This window comes from Stenella coeruleoalba, assembly GCF_951394435.1.
Source record: "Stenella coeruleoalba genome assembly, chromosome: 4".
NCBI classification, from domain to species: domain Eukaryota; kingdom Metazoa; phylum Chordata; class Mammalia; order Artiodactyla; family Delphinidae; genus Stenella; species Stenella coeruleoalba.
Genome location: NC_137149.1, coordinates 22443102 through 22459155, shown reverse-complemented (window position 1 = coordinate 22459155; position 16054 = coordinate 22443102).

Sequence of the window (16054 nt, the reverse complement as noted above, 5' to 3'; positions counted from 1 at the left end):
GCAGATAAAGGAGCAAGGTAAAAACCCACCAGACAAAACAAATGAAGAGGAAATAGGCAGTCTACCTGAAAAAGAATTCAGAATAATGATAGTAAGGATGATCCAAAATCTTGGAAATAGAATGGACAAAATGCAAGAAACAGTTAACAAGGACCTAGAAGAAATAAAGATGAAACAAGCAACGATGAACAACACAATAAATGAAATTAAAAATTCTCTAGAAGGAATCAATAGCAGAATACCTGAGGCAGAAGAACAGATAAGTGACCTGGAAGATATAACAGTGGAAATAACAGAGCAGAATAAAGGAAAAAGAATGAAAAGAATTAAGGACAGTCTCAGAGACCTCTGGGAAACATTAAATGCATCAACACTCGAATTATAGGGGTCCCAGAAGAAGAAGAGGAAAACAAAGGGTCTGAGAAAATATTTGAAGAGATTATAGTTGAAAACTTCCCTAACATGGGAAAGGAAATAGTCAATCAAGTCCAGGAAGTGCAGAGAATCCCATACAGGATAAATCCAAGGAGAAACAGGCAAAGACACTTCAAACTATCAAAAATTAAATACAAAGAAAAAATACTAAAAAAGCAAGGGAAAAGCAACAAATAACATACAAGGGAATCCCCATAAGGTTAACAGCTGATCTTTCAGCAGAAACTCTGCAAGCCAGAGGGGAGTGACAGGACATATTTAAAGTGATGAAAGGGAAAAACCTACAACAAAGATTACTCTACCCAGCAAGAATGTCATTTAGATTCGATGGAGAAATTAAAACCTTTACAGACAAGCAAAAGCTAAGAGAATTCAGCACCACCAAACCAGCTTTACAACAAATGCTAAAGGAACTTCTCTAGGCAGGAAACACAACAGAAGGAAAAGCCCTACAAAAACAAACCCAAAACAATTAAGAAAATGGTAACAGGCACATACATATCGATAATTACCTTAAATGTAAATGGATTAGATGCCCCAACCAAAAGACATAGATTTGCTGAATGGATACAAAAACAAGACCCGCATATATGCTGTCTACAAGAGACCCACTTCAGACCTAGGGACACATAGAGACTGAAAGTGAGGGGATGGAAAAAGATATTCCATGCAAATGGAAATCAAAAGAATGCTGAAGTAGCAATTCTGATATCAGACAAAATAGACTTTAAAATAAAGACTATTACAAGAAACAAAGAGGACACTACGTAATGATCAAGGAATCAATCCAGAAGAAGATGTAACAATTGTAAATATTTATGCACCCAACATAGGAGCACCTCACTACATAAGGCAAATACTAACAGCCATAAAAGGGGAAATTGACAGTAACACAATAATAGGGGGACTTTGACACCCCACTTTCCCGAATGGACAGATCATCCAAAATGAAAATAAATAAGGAAACACAAGCTTTAAATGACACATTAGACAAGATGGACTTAATTGATATTAATAGGACATTCCATCCAAAAACAACAGAATACACTTTCTTCTCAAATGCTCATGGAACATTCTCCAGGATACGTCATATCTTGGGTCACAAATCAAGCCTCAGTAAATTAAAGAAAACTGAAATCATATCAAGTATCTTTTCCAACCACAGCGCTATGAGACTACATACCAACTACAAGGAAAAAAACTGTAAAAACTACAAACACATAGAAGCTAAACAATACGCTACTAAATTACCAAGAGATCACTGGAGAAATCAAAGAGGAAATGAAAAAATACCTAGAAACAAATGACAATGAAAACACAATGAACCAAAACCTATGGGACGCAGCAAAAGCAGTTCAAAGAAGGAAGTTTATAGCAATACAATCCTACATCAAGAAACAAGGAAAGGGCTTCCCTGGTGGCATGGTTGTTGGGAATCTGTCTGCCAGGGCAGGGGACACAGGTTCGAGCCCTGGTCCGGGAGGATCCCACATGCCGCAGAGCAGCTGGGCCCGCGCGCTGCAGCTACTGAGCCTGTGCTCTGGAGCCCGCGAGCCACAACTACTGAGCCCACGTGTCACAACTACTGAAGCATGCATGCCCAGAGCCCATGCTCCGCAACAAGAGAGGCCATGGCAATAAGAGGCCCATGCACCGCAAGGAGGAGTGGCCCCCATTCGCCTCAGCTGGTTAGGGTACGCACGCAGCAATGAAGACCCAATGCAGCCAACAATAAATTAATTAATTAATTAATTAAATTAAAAAAAGAAACAAGGAAAATACAAATCAACAACCTAACCTTACACCTAAAGCATTAGATAAAGAAGTACAAAAAAAACCCAAAGTTAGCAGAAGGAAAGAAATCATAAAGATCAGATCAGAAACAAATGAAAAAGAAGTGAAGGAAATAATAGCAAAGATCAATAAAACTTAAAAGCTGGTTCTTTGAGAAGATAAATAAAATTGATAAGCCATTAGCCAGATTCATCAAGAAAAAAAGGGAGAAGACTCAAGTCAATAGAATTAGAAATGAAAAAGGAGAAGTAACAACTGACACTGCAGAAATACAAAGGATCATGAGAGATTACTACAAGCAACTCTATGCCAATAAAATGGACAACCTGGAAGAAATGGACAAATTCTTAGAAAGGCACAACCTGCCAAGACTGAATCAGGAAGAAATAGAAAATATGAACAGACCAATCACATGCACTGAAATTGAAGCTGTGATTAAAAATCTTCCAACAAATAAAAGCCCAGGACCAGATGGTTTCACAGGTGAATTCTATCAAACATTTAGAGAAGAGCTAACACCAATTCTTCTCAAACTCTTCCAAAATATAGCAAAGGAGGAACACTGACAAACTCATTCTATGAGGCCACCATCACCCTGATACCAAAACCAGACTAAGATGTCACAATAAGGAAAACTAGAGGCCAATATCACTGATGAACATAGATGCAAAAATCCTCACAAAATACTAGCAAACAGAATCCAACAGCACATTAAAAGGATCACACACCATGATCAAGTGGGGTTTATCCCAGGAATGCAGGAATTCTTCAATGTATGCAAATCAATCAATGTGATACACCATATTAACAAACTGAAGGATAAAAACCATATGATCATCTCAATAGATGCAGGAAAAGCGTTCAACAAAATTCAACACCCATTTATGATAAAAGCTCTCCAGAAAGTGGGCATAGAGGGAACCTACCTCAACATAATAAAGGCCATATATGACAAACCCACAGCCAACATTGTTCTCAATGGTGAAAAACTGAAACCATTTCCACTAAATCAGGAACAAGACAAGGTTGCCCACTCTCACCACTATTATTCTACACAGTTTTGGAAGTTTTAGCCACAGCAGTCAGAGAAGAAAAAGAAATAAAAGGAATCCAACTTGGAAAAGAAGAAGTAAAACTGTCACTGTTTGCAGATGACATGATACTATACATAGAGAATCCTAAAGATGCTACCAGAAAACTACTAGAGCTAATCAATGAATTGGTAAAGTAGCAGGATACAAAATTAACGCACAGAAATCTCTTGCATTCTTATACACTAACGACGAAAAATCTGAAAGAGGAATTAAGGAAACACTCTCATTTACCACTGCAACAAAAAGAATAAAATATCTAGGAATAAACCTACATAAGGAGACAAAAGACCTATATGCAGAAAACTATAAGACACTGATGAAACAAATTAAAGATGATACAAATAGACGGAGAGATATACCATGTTCTTGGATTGGAAGAATCAACACTGTGAAAATGACTCTACTGCCCAAAGCAATCTAGAGATTCAGTGCAATCCCTATCAAACTACCAATGGCATTTTTCACAGAATTGGAACAAAAATTTCACAATTTGTATGGAAACAAAAAAGACCCCAAATAGCCAAAGCAATCTTGAGAAATAAAAACGGAGCTGTAGGAATCAGGCTCCCTGACTTCAGACTATACTACAAACCTACAGTTATCAAGACAGTATGGTACTGGCACAAAAACAGAAATACAGATCAATGGAACAGAATAGAAATCCCAGAGATAAACCCATGCACCTATGGTCACCTTATCTTTGACAATGGAGACAAGAATATACAGTGGAGAAAAGACAGCCTCTTCAATAAGTGGTGCTGGGAAAATGGGATAGCTACATGTAAAAGAATGAAATTAGAACACTCACTAACACCATACACAAAAATAAGCTCAAAATGGATTAAAGATCTAAATGTAAGGCCAGACACTATAAAACTCTTAGAGGAAAACATAGGCAGAACACTTTATGACACAAATCACAGCAAGATTCTTTTTGACCCACCTCCTCTAGAAATGGAAATAAAAATAGAAATAAACAAATGGGACCTAATGAAACTTAAAAGTTTTTGCACAGCAAAGGAAACCATAAACAAGATGAAAAGACAACCCCCAGAATAGGAGAAAATATTTGCAAACAAAGAAACTGACAAAGGATTAATCTCCAAAATATACAAGCGGCTCATGCAGCTCAATATCAAAAAACCAACAACCCAATCCCAAAATGGGTGGAAGACCTAAATAGACATTTCTCCAAAGAAGATATACAGATTGCCCACAAACACATGAAAGGATGCTCAACATTACAAATCATTAAAGAAATGAAAATCAAAACCACAATGAGGTATCACCTCACACAGGTCAGAATGGCCATCATCCAAAAATCTACAAACAATAAATGCTGGAGAAGGTGTGGAGAAAAGGGAACCCTCTTGCAGTGTTGGTGGGAATGTAACAGCCACTGTGGAGAACAATATGGAGGTTCCTTAAAAAACTAAAAATAGAACTACCATATAAATTGATACAGCCACTATGGAGAACAGTATGGAGGTTCCTTAAAAAACTAAAAATAGAACTACCATACGACCCAGCAATCCCACTACTGGGCATATATCCTGAGAAAACCATAATTCAAAAAGAGTCATGTACCACAATGTTCACTGCAGCTCTATTTACAATTGCCAGGACTTGGAAGCAACCTAAGTGTCCATCGACAGATGAATGGATAAAGAAGATGTGGCACATATATACAATGGAATATTACTTAGCCATAAAAAGAAAAGAAATTGAGTTATTTGTAGTGAGATGGATGGACCTAGAGTCTGTCATACAGTGAAGTAAGTCAGAAAGAGAAAAACAAATACCGGGGCTTTCTTGGTGGCGCAGTGGTTGAGAGTCCGCCTGCCGATGCAGGGGACACGGGTTCGTGCTCCAGTCCTGAAAGATCCCACATGCCATGGAGCAGCTGGGCCCGAGAGCCATGGCCGCTTGTCCTCTGTGTCCGAAGCCTGTGCTCCACAACGGGAGAGGCCACAACACTGAGAGGCCCGCGTACCGCAAAAAAAAAACAAAAAACAAAAAACAAATACCGTATAATACCGTATGCTAACACATATATATGGAATCTAAAAAAAAAAAAAAAAGGTCATGAAGAACCTAGGGGCAAGACAGGAATAAAGACGCAGACCTACTAGAGAATGGACTTGAGGACACAGGTAGGGGGAAGGGTAAGCTGGGACAAAGTGAGAGAGTGGCATGGACATATATACACTACCAAATGTAAAATAGATAGCTAGCAGGAAACAGCCGCATAGCACAGGGAGATCAGCTCGGTGGTTTGTGACCACCTAGAGGGGTGGGATAGGGAGGGTGAGAGGGAGGAAGACGTAAGAGGGAAGAGATATGGGGATATATGTATAGCTGATTCACTTTGTTATAAAGCAGAAACTAACACACCATTGTAAAGCAATTATACTCCAATAAAGATCTTAAAAAATATTAAAAAAAAAAGAACTACCGTATGACCCAGCAATCCCACTACTGGGCATATACCCTGAGAAAACCATAATTCAAAAAGAATCATGTACCACAATGTTCATTGCATCTCTATTTACAATAGCCAGGACATGGAAGCAACTTAGGTGTCCATCAACAGATCAGTGCATAAAGAAGATGTGGTACATATACACAATGGAATATTACTCCGCCATAAAAAGAAACAAAATTGAGTTATTTGTAGTGAGGTGGATGGATCTAGAGTCTGTCATACAGAGTGAAGTAAGTCAGAAAGAGAAAAACAAATACCATACACTAATACATATATATGGAATGTAAAAGAAAAAATGGTTCTAATGTACCTAGCGGCAGGACGGAAATAAAGACACAGACGGAGAGAATGGACTTGAGGACACGGGGAGGGGGAAGGGTAAGCTGGGACGAAGTGAGAGAGTGGCACTGACATATATACACTACCAAATGTAAAACAGATAGCTAGTGGGAAGCAGCTGCATAGCACAGGGAGATCAGCTCGGTGCTTTGTGACCACTTGGAGGGGTGGGATAGGGAGGGTGGGAGGGATACACAAGAGGGAGGAGATATGGGGATATAGGTGTACGTATAGCTGATTCACTTTGTTATAAAGCAGAAACTAACACACCATTGTAAAGCAATTATACTCCAATAAAGATGTTAGAAAAAAAGAAGAGCCGTGGGTAGGCATGGTGATTTACTAGGCATGAGTCTGCAGACAGAGCACATCTGCAGATTTTCATCCTCCCACAAAATAATCTGTTCCATCCTATGGTGGACACACCCTAAGAGGTATGCCCTTGTATGATATTGCCTTGAGTGTTGGCTGAACCTGTAGATATGTTAGGATATTTGTTCTCTTGATTAGCACACCCACATTCAATCTGTCAAGAATCCCGTTGGCTCTATCTTCAATTCTACCTAAAACCAACCACTTCTCGCCAATTCCACGGCTGCCACCCTGCTCTGAGATAGCATCATCTTTATCTGCCATATCTTCCCTGCTTCCCCCCCACCCCCATACCCCCGTCCTCTATAATCTGCTGTCAGCTCAACACCCAAAATAACCTTTTTACACATTAAGTCAGAACACTCTTCTGTTAAAAGTCCTGCAGTAGCTCTCCTTTTCAGTCAGAGTTCACAGTCCTATGTGACCTGATGTTCATTGCCTTTGATACCTCAGTTCCCCTGTCCCCCAATGTGACAGCTGCACCGACTTCCTTGCTATCTTAGAGCCTCTGTGTTCCCTCAGATGTCTACATGGCTGACTCCTGCAATTTATCTGGGTCCCTGCTCAAATATCTGGGTCCCTGCTCAAATATCACCTTTTTTAAAAGGCCAACACCAACAACCTTATAGAAAGTTCACCCTTCCCAGCCCTCCTGATTCCCATCACCCTGGTCTAATTTTTGCTTTGCCATACCACCTATTATCTTAAAACTAACTATATAATTTACTGACTTTACTATATGTGTTGTCTTCTACTACTCAAATAAGCTTCATGAAGCCAAGTGTATTTGTTTTCTTTCATCAATGTATCCCCACATTTACGTGTCTAATCTCTGACACATAATGGGTGCTCAATAAATACTTGTTGAATTAATTAATTATTAGGAATAAATAACTGGGGAAGAAAAAAAGGCAAAGGATGATAGTTTTAACATGGCATATTTTTGTTTACATTTAAGTGTTAGAAAAAAGTGTAACTTTTTACAAATCAATAAATTCGATAGGGACTTCCCTGGTGGTGCAGTGGATAAGTCTCCGCGCTCTCAATGCAGGGGACCTGGGTTCAATCCCTGGTCAAGGAACTAGATCCCACATGCATGCTGCAACTAAGAGTTCGCATGCCACAACTAAGGAGCCCGCCTGCCACAACTAAGACCCAGTGCAACCAAATAAATAAATAATGAAAATATTTTAAAATAAATAAATAAATTTGATAAACAAAGATATATATTTCCATCATGCAAAGACTTACAATGCTATGTCTCTCTTCTAAATAACAAGAAACAAGTTCAGACTTTAAATAATAATGAATTCCTAATAAAGAACTAAAATTAGCAAAATAAATTTTAAATATAAGACCAAAAAAACCTCTAGCCTTTAAGTAGTGCTTTCTATTTACCAGACTATTCCTATAAATTACCCAGACAACAATACTAATCTTCTAGCTTCCTTTACAGATGAAGAAATGGGTATGGAAAGGTCAGATAACTTTCCCAAAGTCACACAAGAAGCAAAGTCAAAAATGTGAGATTTGAACCCAGATTTAAATTTACCTTATACCTAACATCATTCTTCATTCTTTACAACACATGTCAGTTAAGAATGAGAACCTGAGCCAGATTCCACTCAAATCCCAGAGCTAAGCTTAGGTTAATCATATTATTTCTCTGTGCCTCAATTTATTCATCTGTTAAATGGAGATAATAATACATTCTCACACAATTGTTGAGACAAAGAAATGACTTAATGAACACATATAGACTCAACAAACATTAGCTGTTACCATTATTATCATTATTATTATAATTACCTCAAGGAAGTAATAATAGCAAATAATTGTTCTTTTTAGAACCCCTTTAGTGTCTGTTCATTTTATATTTCCTTCCTTACACCTTCTCAGTCATTACTGTTCGGTGCCCTAAAGAATGATGAGTATTCCACAATTCTTATTGCTTTTATCAAATGTACTGAATTCCAGGGATTTCTTTCAGGACTCTTCTGATTTCTAAGACATAATACCCATTTGTATAAATTATCATACAAGTAAAAAGTGTTTTATATTAAAGAAATATAAAAGTCATTTCTCTGGTTCTAATTCTACTTCATTTTCTATAAATTTACTTGGATAGAATTATTAAATAACTACTAAAACATCTTATATAGTAAATTGGAGTATTCCCACATGCCATCTGAAGTCTCTTCTTTTCATTTAAAAAAAAAAAAAAAAGAGTGTTAAGATTTTTCGAGATTCAGCTCTAACTAAAATTTTTCAGGGAGCATTGTATGAGCCCCATCAGTTCTTTGAGGATCAAATAGAAATTAATCAATATAGTCCTTAAAGTCTCATGAAGGATATGGACCTCTAATACTGAGAATTAAGACAGTGAAGATCTATTTCAGTTATAAACATTGACTAATAGGGATCAGTTCCAAAGTTTGTCATAAAATGTTCTCTGTAAAATGATTTCCATTATAACATTTGAAATATATTCCCACAGAAGGGGGAAAAAAAACCTCAATTTAAAACTTTTGGCAAAGACAGAGGTAAGATATGTCCCAAACCAAAAAATATTTTTGCTTTAAATATACTAACTGGCAATTTATTTTTCCTTTTGAAGATTGCGTATAATTTCCCACAAATTTTTTTTTCACCTTTACCATCCAAGCTTCCTCATTCAACAAACATTCACATTCATGGACCAAGTACTGCTATAGGTAAGATGAATACGATTACATCCGTACCCTCTGGTAGACTGGGCAAAAATATTTCTCTTCTCCAACAGAATCACTGTCTACTTTGATACACTCCAAATTAAAAATGTATCAACTTAAACAGACAGTAGGAAATCAATCAAATCCGTACTTGATTAATTTAGTATTTTAAAAACCTATACATCAAATTTGCATATAAAAAGGTGTGTTGTATTTTCAATTATATTCTTATGCATCTGGGGCAAGTTTTTCCTTTTCAGAATATAAGGTTTTCAATATTCAGTATAGATGTTTATTATATAAAACCAGAGCCAGAGGGTAGGTTGGTAGAGCCATTATATATCCTGACTTTTTCATGTTATTATTCACACATTCATTTATACACTCACGTACAATAATAAATGAATGTATTTCATTTTAAACCTAGGGTTTCAAATTCTTTTCCCATCTAGGTTACTAAAGAATATTGAGTAGAGTTCCCAATGCTATACAGTGGGTCCTTGTTGGTTATCTATTTTAAATATAGTAGCGTGCATATGTCAATAGATGTATGTATATGTATAACTGAATCACTTTGCTGTACACCTGAAAATAACACAACATTGTTAATCAACTATACTCCAATATAAAATAAATAAAAATTTTGAAATGTAAAATAAAATCTAGGGTTAAACACAGGCTTAAATAATAGGGTAACAGCGCCACCTCGTGGACTCATAAAAATTGGATGCTTGTCATTTTCATTCCATTAAGTTTTGCATACACATAAGCTTATCTTTTCAGTGATACAGGTATTAATAATATTTAGTGCACTAGAGTAAATGTCTGACATCATGGAAGACCTATAAAGTATATTATAGGGGGAAATAAAGAAAAACAAGTAAAGAGAATTTTAGCAAGTGATCATTTTCAGCTTATGTTAATATGTCCAATATAAAAGCATTAGATACTTTACAAATATTAGCTTATAAATACTATAAAACAGTAATAAGATCTTTCATTTTAATGTACTATATTTCTATATTATATATTAAATAATCTCTTGCATAAAGGCATGCAAGCCAAAAAAAAAATTTTTTAAGGCCTTATTAGAAAACAGATTAAACCAAAGACCAAGGATCGCAAGTCGTCTGAGAAGGGAAAAAAGAAAGTCAAGTTTTGAGATGTTAAATAGTGAAACATGAATGCAACATCTCACCAACAAGCACAGTTCTACAACAAAGGCAAGCAATCACTCTTGAGGTAATGGAGGCCAATTTAAGATCACTGAACACCTGGCGACTACAGTTTGTCATGCTAAACCATAAAAGGCTCAGCAGGTTGCTTGCTAATCTCCCAATATGTGTTATAGACATTTCATGAAGTCATTTACTTAATAGTACCCCAGCTCCAAAATCTGACTCACCATCACCTCAAAGCTCATTAGTCCTACTTACATTTTCAGTGTCCCTCACTCTGCTCCTGTGTTATCATCCCTCTTCATCTAGCTTAAATTCCATGGCAAATCAGCATAATCTCTCCCATTCATATGTTCACTCTCCCTTTTGTCACTTTGTTTACTTTCTTGGCAAACCCCAACCTTAGTTATTTCCAACTCTCGGTCAGCTTTACACCTACACCTATGCAGCTGAGCTTGGTGTGGAGAAAATATACAGTCGTGACTTTTTTTTATTTAAACCAATTTAAATTCATTAGAAGAACTGAAGTGGACCCCTAAAGTGGCCCGGGAATCCTACTACATTTCCTAGTCTAGTCACACTCTCTCCTAATTATATCTCCTCCTCTCTCCTCAACTATCCAACACTCCCTCCCTCATCCTCACTCTCAGTTGATGACTTTGCTTTCTATTACTCTGAAAAAAGGGAAGAAATTAATAGAAGAGACTCTTCAAAAGCTCACACCAGCACATCATTCACTTACCAGTATCTGTACCCTGCTACTCCTGCTTCAGTGGATGAAAAATTGCTTGAACTACCATTTAGACTAACTCGTACTTTGTGCACAAGATCCCACCTCATCAACCAAGAAATCTACTAACTCTCTCCTGTATAATCAATTTTTTCATTTCTACTGGATATTTCCCATCAATACAAAAACTTTACATTCTCCCATGCTTAAAAAAAACCCACCCTTGATCCTACATTGCTCTGAGGTACTGCCCCATTTCTCATCCCCTTTATAGTAAAACTCCTCAGATGAGTCATCTAAATCCATTGTCACCAACTCTGCCCCTCCCATTCTCTCTGAAACTATTCTTTTTTTTTAAATTTATTTTATTGAAGTATAGTTGATCTACAATGCTGTGTTAGTTTCTGGTGTACAGCAAAGTGGTCAGTTACATATATATATATTTTTTTTCTTTTTCACATTCTTTTCCATTATGGTTTATCACAGGGTATTGAATATAGCTCCCTGTGCTATACAGTAAGACCTTGTTGTTTATCCATTCTATTCATAATAGTTTGTAGTTTGCATCTTCTAATCCCAATTCCCAATCCATCCCTCCACTGCCCCTCTCCCCCTTGGCAACCGTAAGCCTGTTCTCTGTGTCTGTGAGTCTGTTTCTGTCTGAAATTATTCTTAACAAGGTCCCAAATGACCTCCACACAGCAAATCCAATAGTCATTTCTCAACTCCCATCTTACTTGTACCATGAACAGTTGATCATTCCCTCTTATTTGAAAAGCTTTCTTCTTGCCTTTCAGGATACCACACTTCTTGTTACCTCACTTCTCAGTCCCATTGGCTGGTTCCCGGTATTTTTCCTGTGGACCTGCCCAAGGGTTCAGTCTTTGATCCTATTTTCTGTCTATACTTTGTCCCTTGGTATTAGCATCCAATCTCAGGGCTTTAAGCAGCACCATGACAGCTCCCACATTTGTTTCTCCAGCCCAGACCTTTCCCCAGAACATGCGCATATAGTGATCTCCCCACTCAACAATTCTACTTGGATGTCTAAAAGGCGTCTCAAACTTAACACAGACAAAACTATCTTCCTGAGTGCTCCTCCCACCAAAGCTGCTACTCCTTAGTCATCTCCATCTCAGCAAATAATCAAAAAAGCTTGAAGCCATTTTTCTCATACCCCTTCGCCCTTCCTCTTATATCCTATGTCCAATCTGTCCTCAAATACTATCAGTTCTACTGTAAAAATCTGTTCAGAGTTGAATCGTTTATTTACTCCACTGGCACCACTAAGCCAACACTGTTCTCTCATTGTATTATTGCACTAGCTTAACTGGTGTACCTGCTCCAACCCTATTCCCCACCACTGTTCTGTCTCTCTTCTCAGTAGAGCTTCAAGAAAGAACATGTAAGTCCAAAGTCATATCATGTCATTCCTCTACTCAAAACTCTCCGGCGGTTACCGAGGTTACTCAAACAAACAAAATAAAACCTAAAAACCATACAATGACTTATAAGGCCCTAGGTAGCCTATTACCTTTCTAACTTCACTTCCTATTTGCTTACCCCACTCCAGCCAAACTGGTCTCATTTCTGTTCCTTGACTACATCAAGTATATGAGTTATTGATTGCTGAATAACAAATTATCCCCAAATTTACTGACTTAAAACAACCGTATCTCACACACTTTCTATAGGTCAGGAATCCAGGTAGAGCTTAGCTGGATTCTCTGCTTCAGCGTCTCTGACAGAACTGCAATCAGCAGCTGGGGCTGTAATCATCTCAAGGCTCGGCTTGTTAAAGATTCACTTCCAAGCTCACTCACCTGGCCGTTGACAGGATTCAGTGGCCTTTTGGTCTGACAGCCCCAGTTCCTTAATGGACGTTGGCCAGAGGCCACTCTCCGTTCTTTGCCACACAGGCCTCTCCAGCATAGGAGCTTGCTTCATCAAAGCAAGCAATCCAAAAAGGCAAGAGAAAGAATGGGAGCAAGACACAGATCAGAGCCTTTTATAACCTAACCCCAGAAGTGACATCTCATCCCTTTGCCACTCCAGGGAAGGGGATTGCATAACGGAGGGAGTGACACGAGGTGGGGATCATTAAGAGCCTTGTAAAATGCTGGCTACCACACAGGTCTGGTGCCACTCAGGAAGCACTGGTTGCATAGAACATTCTTCCACATATCAGCATGTTTCACTCCCTCACCTTCAAATCTTTGACCTCATGTCACCTTCTCAGTGACATCTTTTTAATATTACAATTCCTACCCCCCAAACACTCCTCATCCCCTTCTTTATTTTTCTCCACAGCACTTAACTGACTTTAACGTACCATATAATTTATTTATTGTGGTTGATTTCTATTTTGTCAACTTAGCTAAGCTAGTACTGCATTTCCACTTCCTTCCCTGAAGAGTTCCAAGATAGCATGGACCACAGAGACATTCTGCCTGAGATCTGGTAGGTGGAAGTGAACAGAAGTCCTACACTTTTACACGAGAAAGACCAGTGCAGGGCACGAGGCAGTGTTGCAGACCGTGCACACTGTCACCTCTTCTGCCAACACATCCTGTAGGTGTCGGGTAGCAGTCAGGTCCAAACCTTCAACGCCTGCCAGATCTTCTCTTCCAATCTCAGCAACTCTTGAGTCTGTGACAAAGGACTAGCCCCTCCTGCAGATCACCTCCATCATCAAAGTTGAACCCTGGGAACCAGGGAGAAGTCAGCGCAGATTCCAATCCATTCTCACGGGTTCCAGTTCATCCTTGCCAGTTTTCCTTGCTTCCTCCACTTGACAATTGTGATTTGACCTTTTGCTAGTAGTTCTGCTCCTCTGATAGAACTCTAATATCCATTTATGTGTGTTTTCTTCCATTAAAACAGAAGCTCTGTGAGTAAAAAATAGTGTCTGTTTTGTTTACTGCTCTTGCCCCAGCACCTAGAACAGGGCCTGGTACATAGTACAACTTTTTAAGACATAAGGCACTAAGAATAAATATTAAGGGTGGCAAGAAAAGGAAAAGACTAAGCGATGTTCTAGAAGAAAGGTTCCTGTAAAAATTAAAAACTGGAATGTGTCTTAATGGATGGATAGGAAGGAAATACAGTCTACACTATGAAATAGCATGAAAAAAATCGAGATGAGCATGCTAAGTGTAACATACACTGTATGTTGTCCAGGGATTAGGAATCTGACCTGGGGAAGCCATTATCATTTCTGTAGCAAGTGACTAACCTGGAGAAAATGCTATTTCAGGAAATTTATCTTCCAGGAATATACTCAGTTGATTGGAAAGGGAGAATCAGAAAAGTAGGGATACAAATCACACATGTTGTCTTAGATTACTAGTATGACAATAGAGAAAAGGAAAAGGTAAATATAAAAATAATTGTTAAAAGGTTATAACATGGCAACTGTAGAAATCATTAGTGCTATTTATTGATTTCTGATTCTCCTCCTAAACACATAGTAGGGTTCCATTTCCCCACCTTTTTGAAGTTATGCATGGCCATGAAACTTGCTTTAGTCCCAGAAATATGAAGCAACATGACAAGTGCCACTTCAAAATGGAAGACTTTAATAACAAGTGTGATTCTCTACCTTCCCTTCTCCCTTCATGTTGCCTAGAAATATTACAAATGGTGAAGGTTTCATTAGTCTGAGTCTCTAAATGGCCAAGAGCATTACAAGAAACAAACCTTTGTGGTTTTAAGCCACAAAGACTTTGGATTGTTCGTAACTGCAACACAACCTCACCCATTCTGATTGTGGCAGTTTTAACTGGTGTCGACAAATATTTACATTCCCCTCTTTAAGAGATGGAGCTTAATTTCCCTCCCTTTTTGTGTGAGCTGAAGTTAATAACTCATTTCTAACAAGTGATGGCATGTAACTTCTCAGACTAGGTCTGAGAAAAACATTAGGACTGTCTCTTGGATCACTCACTTTGGGGAAAACCAAACTGCTATAACTTGAGGACACTCAAGCAGACCTATGGAGATCCACATGCTGAGGAGTTGAGGCCTCCTGCCAACTATTAGCATTAGCTTGCCAAGGTCAGGAGTGAGCCACCTTGGAAGAGGATCTTACAGCCCCAGGCAACATCCTGAATGCAACCTCAAGAGATACACTAACACAGCTTAGCTGCTCTTGGATTCCTGATCTGCAGAAATTGTACAAGATGATAAATGCTTACTGTCTTAATCCACCATGCTTTAGGCTAATTTGATACACAGCAATAGATAGCAAATACATTGAATGATATAGAAACACACTAAAGTTGAACACTGAGGATAGAATGAAATCAAAGATAGTTCCTAGGCTTTGAGCTTTGAAAAATTTGGAAAAATTGTGATATCACTGACTGTAAGTTATTTAATTCCATTGTATTTTTGAGGCAAGAGCCATGTCTGCTCAACAAACATTTGCTGGAGTCGTGTAAATATTTAACAAATGAAAAAAGTGTTCAGAACTGAAAAAAAAAATCCACTACAGATAGGGGAGTACTCTCATCTCCTCTTGTCTAGACACTAAACTTCTATTACAATTTTGTTCCCAGTAGTACCACATTGCTAGTACACACCAACTGCAAGTTTAAGTTCCCAAAGTATTTTAAGATGAAAGTAAGCCCACAGGCAATTTCCTGACTATATTTCCTCCCACTTATCTCAACAGTCATATGAGAGATGTGCAGTTATGCTACTTTTGTTTCCCTGATGATTACCATAGTTTCTAACCTAAAACCCTAAAAGGAAAAAGGGAGAAGTAGTATAGTTGAAGAATGAGTATTCTATAATGAACGGTTTCAGTTCATGTATCAAATGCAGAATTGAAATATTTTCCAGCCATCGTTTTATCAGTCTAACAGCTTCACCTCACAGTCTACCTTTAAAATCCTTAAACTAACCTTTATGTA